The sequence below is a fragment of the Gossypium arboreum genome, chromosome 6 (genome assembly GCF_025698485.1).
Source record: "Gossypium arboreum isolate Shixiya-1 chromosome 6, ASM2569848v2, whole genome shotgun sequence".
In the NCBI taxonomy this organism is placed as follows: Eukaryota; Viridiplantae; Streptophyta; class Magnoliopsida; order Malvales; family Malvaceae; genus Gossypium; species Gossypium arboreum.
In genome coordinates, this window is record NC_069075.1 from 79,591,350 (window position 1) to 79,598,555 (window position 7,206).

A 7,206-nucleotide genomic window follows, 5' to 3' on the forward strand; every position below is an offset into this window, starting at 1 on the left:
TTTCTAGTAAAGGGATTGAGGTGGACAAATCTAAAATAGAAGCAATCAAAATATTACCCCCTCCAAGCTCAGTTAAGGCTATTAGAAGTTTTTTAGGACATATGGTTTTTATAAAAGATTTATTAAGGATTTTTCTAAAATAGCTAATCCTTTGACTAAATTGCTAGAAAAAGATATACCTTTTAATTTCAATAAGGAGTGCTTAGAAGCATTTAATACTTTAAAGGATAAATTAATTAATGCTCCAATTATAATTGCACCTAATTGGAATTTACCATTTGAATTAATGTGTGATGGGAGTGACTTTGTAGTAGGTGCAATACTGGGACAACGGAGAGACAGGCATTTTCAACCTATCATCTATTATGCTAGCAAAACTCTAACAGCCGCACAATAGAATTATACTATTACGGAAAAAGAGTTGCTAGCTATGGTTTTTGCATTTGATAAATTTTGATCATATCTCATATGATCTAAAGTTGTTGTGTACTCTGACCATTTCGCCCTTCGTTACCTTTTAACTAAAACTGATGCAAAACCTCGAGTCATTTGATGGATTCTCTTATTGCAGGAATTCGACTTGGAAATTCAGGATAAGAAAGGAGCTGAAATCTCGCGGCTGATCACCTATCCAGGCTTGAGAACTCCAATACCAATGAACTAGATGAAGTTGAAATAAATGATTCGTTTCCTGAAGAATAATTTTTCGCTATATCTGACTCCGAGGTACCTTGGTTTACGGATATCGTGAACTTTTTAGCCGCTAACATTATCCCAAAGGGTTAACACACCAGCAAAAGAAGCAATTCTTTAATTATGTGAAAAACTACTTTTGGGACGACCCCTTTCTTTTTCACAGATGTGCAGATCAAGTCATTAGAAGATGCATTACAAGATCCGAAACATCGAAAATTCTGGAACATTGCCACTCAGGGCCAAATGGAGGACATTATAGTGGAACTAAGACTGCCCATAAAATACTTGAATTAGGTTTTTATTGGCCTTCATTATTCAAAGAAACTAACAAGTACGTTACTTCATGTGACAAATGCCAATGGACAGGTAACATATCCAAACGTGATGAAATGCCTCAAAACTATATGCTTTCATGTGAAATATTTGACATTTGGGGTATCGATTTCATGGGCCCATTCCCTAGTTCATATGGGAATAAATACATCTTAGTAGCAGTTGATTATATTTCCAAATGGGTGGAAGCCCAAGCTCTGCCTACTAATGATGCTAGAGTGGTAATACGTTTCCTTAATAGACTTTTTACGAGATTCGAAACACCTAGAGCAATTATCAATGACAGGGGCACTTATTTTTGTAATAACCAATTTAAAAAAACTCTAAAAAAATATGGAGTTCATCATACAATAGCCACACGATACCATCCTCAAACTAATGGACAAGTTGAAGTGGCAAACCGAAAATCAAACGGATCCTTGAAAAAATAGTAGAATCAAACAAAAAAGATTGGGCAATGAAAGTAGATGATGCTTTATGGGCTTACAGAACTGCTTTTAAGAAACCCATAAGAACATCACCTTACAGACTTGTTTATGGAAAAAGTTGTCATTTTCCATTCGAACTAGAGCATAAAGCCTTATGGGCTATTAAATTTCTAAACCTTGATCCCGAACTTATAGGAAAAAATAGGTTGATGCAGCTGAACGAGCTTGATGAGTGGCGAGCCAATGCATACGAAAAGTCACGCCTATACAAGGAAGCAACAAAGCGGCGCCATGACACTCGTCTAAAGCAACAAAAAAAATTGAAGTCAGAGATCTTGTCCTCCTATACAACTCAAGACTCAAATTGTTTCCTGGGAAACTTAAATCGCGATGGTCAGGACCTTTCGTAATTCAATTTGTTCTTCCATATGGCACAATAGAGGTAAGTCACCCATCACACGGTACTTTCAAAGTAAATTGAAAACGTCTCAAACTTTATACGGGGAGAATTTTAAAAATGATGAAGATGAGCTACGATTCCACAAACTGCCCTGAATAAATCAACAAGGTAACAGCTGAGCTTTGACTATAAAAAAGTGCTTCTCGGGAGGTAACCCGAGTACTAATGGTTTTAAATTATTTAAATTTCAAGTTTTAAGCATCTAGGTCACTAATAGAGTCTTTGAAGCACAGGTTCCCAACTCCACACGGCCAATCACACGGCCGTGCTTAAGGCCGTGTGACCAACACGGACGGAAACATGGCCGTGAGATACGACCATGCGAAAACAGGTTAAAAGTTATCTTTCCCAACACGGAATGTGATAAGTGGCCACGGGCGTGCGACACGCCCGTGTCTAGCACCCGTGGACGACACTGTCAAAATGACACGGGCGTACGAAGACCTACACGACCGTGGGAGAAACGAACCACATCACACACGGTCGTGTAACATGACCATGAAGACACATGGCCTATACACACGGGCATGCCCGAAGGCCGTGTGACGATATCTCACTTCGTGAATAACACGAACGGGACACGATCCACATGGGCGTGTGAACCGGCCGTGCCACTTGAAAAATTAGATTATTTTTTCTTTGTTTCTTTTATTACTTTTTGAAGATTCTTTTGTTTTTAAACACGACTTATCTTTATGATTACTATCAAATTATTCCCCCAATTCTCATTTTGTCCTTCAGAATCATGTTTGTCCTCCAGCTTTATTTCCAACAACTCGCTCTCGCTAATCCAGTAAATCCATCCATTTTTTAACTCAGGAAGTTTCACTTCTCCCCCTATCTTACGATTACAAATTTTTTTTTCTATCTATCTTTGTACATTGAGGGCAATGTACATCTTAAGTGTGGGGGGTATTCATTTCATTATCAGAAAAATCCCTGAATGACTGCCTTGTTTTCTTGAAAAGCTCTCATATCATATTTAGGATAAATTTTGATTGATTTATGATTTTGATTAATATATCTTGAATTAAAAAATAGGCATTGATGCATTGATTGTTTGAACTTTAAGACATTAGAGAATCAAGCATGATATGTTGATTTTTAAGAATTTAAAATCTTAGGTTGTTTCCTTAAAGTTTAAGTATTACTTTGAGTTGGAATTCACAAGTTTTAAACATCAAAAAGCCATAATTTTTGTGAGATTTTTAAGCCTTTTGAGCATCTATTAATTCTTTCATGCTCACTTTTATTATTGCTTTGAGTGCGTCAATATTGAATTGTTATTCTAGAACTTGTCTGATTATGCATGTCAAGACCACACTATTTGATTTGATATGTCAAGATGATAGGGGCACTAGGATTAACCCACTCATGCCATGAAAAGCCTGCCTCCACGATTAACCCTTAGTAAACCCCTTTGAGCCTACCAAGCCATTCCTTGTATTACCCTCAATATCAACCCTTAACCCATTATTGTTGAAATCCCCTAAATTAATTAATCCCTATTTTTGTAGAGATTTGAGTTGAATAAATTGCTTAGCTATGTCTTGTTCTTAATAGTTAGTCTATGTTATTTAACTTGTTCTTAAAAAAAAAACTATGTATTCACATTAGTAATTCCATATTCTGAGAATAAGCTCTGTTGTACTCAAGTGATGATTAAATCTTTTTCTAGTTAAGCAATTTTTCAATTCAATCTCGATTCTAACCCTTTCTTTCAGTGTGTGACCACACCCCTTAACCAAGCCTCATTACAACCCTCTAAAGACCTTTTGATTGATGTTTCATCTCAATTTATCAGTGGTGGAGATTTGATTTTCATGCAAGCCTATGGTAATGACTTTTCATTATTGACTATTGAGTGCTTCATTTATTGTCCTTAAAACACCTCGAGTGATTTTAGTGAATCTTTAGTGAGGATGTGAAACTCTGTGATTTTCCAAATCAAAGGTAATTACTTAAATGAGGAGAAACACCTATGTTTTCAGGAGAAAATGCTCAACTTGGAATGTTTGAACTTTTATGTTCTTTTAGTTGAATTCTCAATGTATTAGTACCTATGAATTATTTTGAGATATTATCGATAGAAATTATAAGTTGAGAAGAATTTATTTTGATTATGATTTGAGAATTTTGCTTGAGGACAAGCAAATGCTTAAGTGTGGGGATATTTGATATACCGTAATTTATACATATTTTTACCCCATGTTTAACACATTCTATGGATAATTTCCTATTAGAATTGGTGAATTCGATGCTCCTAATGCTTTAATTTCATGTTTTATACTTACGAGAGCATAGAAGAGTGAAAGGAACGAGAAACGGGCCAAAACTAGAGAAAATGGGCCAAAGTACGAAATCAACATGGCCTGGACCTCCTCACACGGGTAGACCACACAGCCGTGTCAATTTGGCAGGCTCGAGCACGGCTTGAAGTAATCATACACGGGCATGTCCTTGCCAAGCCCAAGTTGAGTCCAATTCGAAAAAGGTTAATTTTGAGTGCTCTTAGGCATTCCAAAGCATATAAATACACCCTAGAGGAGGAAGAAAAAGGGGGGCATAGAATAGGGAGTAAGGAATTACTTCAAAAAAGCCGATTGATCCATCTTAGAAGTCAAATTCATCATCAAGACTGAAGATTTCTCCTCAATTTCCCCTTTAGGAGTTTTGGGTTTTCTTTATGTTTTGTATTCTTTATTATTCTGAGATGTTTTCTTATTTAGTTATGAACTAAAACCCTTAAATACCTAAGGGTAATGAGACCTAAGACGAATCTTGTTATTATTTTCTGAACTGTATGATAAATATTTAACTTGTTCTTAATTATGTGTTCTTAATTCTTGTTTTGATATCCCAGGATACTGATTCAAGATAAGCTCTTATTCAAAGGACGAATAGACCCTGTCTAAGAGTACATTTGTCATAATTAAGCGGAGTCGATTGCTCGTCTAGACATAGGGTGACAAGATTTTGCCAGATTAGGGTGAAACCTAATAAGAGGATCCATAGATCGAGTTAATGCAACCCTAGGGTGTTGATTAGAGAAAGGTCTCAATTATTCAATCTAGGGATTAGACGTTATTAGTCTTGAATAGGGATAATAACATAACTTAGGGATCTATATGGAACAAGTTAAATGAATAAATCGTCCAATTCGAAGCTAGAATAACAAGTACAGTCTAGGTGGATTTTTCCTTAGGTATTGTCTTAATTCAATTGATTTTCCCAAAAGAAATTCCCCAATTCCATTCTCTGTGAATTCTTAGTTTAGCTAATTAGTTAGTTAAAATAAAAACCTCTTTATTCTTAGGCTAAATAATAAAAAGACAGTTATTACTAGTACTTTTAGTTCCTTTGGGTTCGATAATCCGGTCTTGCTGAAACTATACTACTGGTCGATAGGTACACTTGCCTACATCGCGATAATAGTTAGTTTCAAGAATGATTAATTATAAATATTTAAAACCTATCAATAAATCACGTGGTCAAAACACACAGACAGAGACACGACCGTGTGGAGGGCACGGCCTAGTACACGGGTATGTGCCTTGGTCGTGTGACATCATGAGCATGCTGACGTCAGAAACAGAATGTCCATGTTTTTGCATATAGGCTAGGACACGGGTGTGTTGTGGCCGCGTGAGGGACACTGGCCAACGACACGTGTGTGTGTCTGGCTGTGTGAAAACCCCTGTAGGTGTGAATTTGAAATTAATTCTACACAGGTGTGGGACACGGGTGTGTCCCAAAGTGCTTAAGCCGTGTGAGCCACACGGGCCATCAGCTCGACCATGTTAAAATGGTCATACGGGTGTGTTGCCCTTCTACACGGGCGTGTTTACTTGTGTTAAGTGACATTTTTCTATAGTTGGAAAAAGGGCTCGAAATGGTCCTGAATAATTTACGATGTGTGTTTTAGGCCTCGTAAGCCCATATTCTGGATATGTTGATAATTTTTAAAATTGAACAGAGTTTCGGTAACTCGGAATGAATGAAAGCTTGAGTTTAAAGTTAGGTAATGCCTTGTATTCCGTCACAGTATGGGATATGGGTATGGGGTGTTACAGTGTTCCACCATTGGTAGGCTAAGTCTCGCAGAAGTGACACAACACACTTCATGCACTCCTCAGGTGTGCAAGACGACTAATCGAATACCCTAATTCTATTTTCTAGCCAAAATTTGCCCTCTCTAGGTCATCATTTATATTCACCCTAAATTCCTCGGCTCCTTTCTTTCTAATTCTGTCAACCGAAGGTTTATCCCTTCTTAACATCTCTACCCCTTGGGGAACTATAGGGTTAGGTTGAGGGATTGGAGGGGGTGGGGGAGGTGGAGTGTTCGAATTTGCAGGAACAAACTCTGAATACCAGGCATCCATCATATGGAGGTACACTTCTCTATCCCCTCTGCCCTGACTCATTGTCACAGGCCCGCTCTCTACTAGCGTGGTCCCTTTAGTGGGAGCGGACACATTACTCTCCACATCATCCATCATTGCTCTATCGGGATCCATTTACTATATGAAAACACAATTTAGATTCATCAAGAGTCGTCACACTATCATAATGTATTTATGGCATGTATAGCTAGACATGTACTCACGCTAGGTTAGTCCAAGAATCGACTAAACCATAGCTCTAATACTACTAAATGTAACGCCCCTTACCCGAGTTCAATGTCGGAATAGGATACGAGATGTTACTGGGCTTAAACATATACACACAATCATTTTCGGGTCATAAATTTCGCTTGATTTTTGAAACTTTTAGACTTCCTCTTAACGACCCAAATATAAACCTACAAGGTCCATAACATGCTTTGGAAATGGTTCGAGAATAAACCAAACACTTTAGAAAACTTTGTAAAATTTCAAAGCAAATAGGGGCACACGCCCATGTGAAAGGGCGAGACACCCGTATGTCTTCTTCACATGGCTATGTTGAAGGCCCGTGGCTCACACAGCCTGAACATATCGGGACATGCCCATGTCCCTAGCCTGTGCGGATTTATTTCTCCTACAGGGGTTTTCACACGGCTTGGCACATTCGTGTCCATGACCAATCCCCCACACGGCCATGACAAGCCTGTGTCTCAGCCTGTGTACAAAAACCTTGACATTCTGTTTCTGACATCAGCAACCCTTTAAGGGCACACGGCCATGGTACACACTCGTGTACTAGGCCGTGTCCTCTACACAATTGAGACACACGACTGTGTCTTTGCCTGTGTGGTTGCTACTAGGCATTCTGCTTTGCCAAATTTAGTTACAGGGGACACACAGC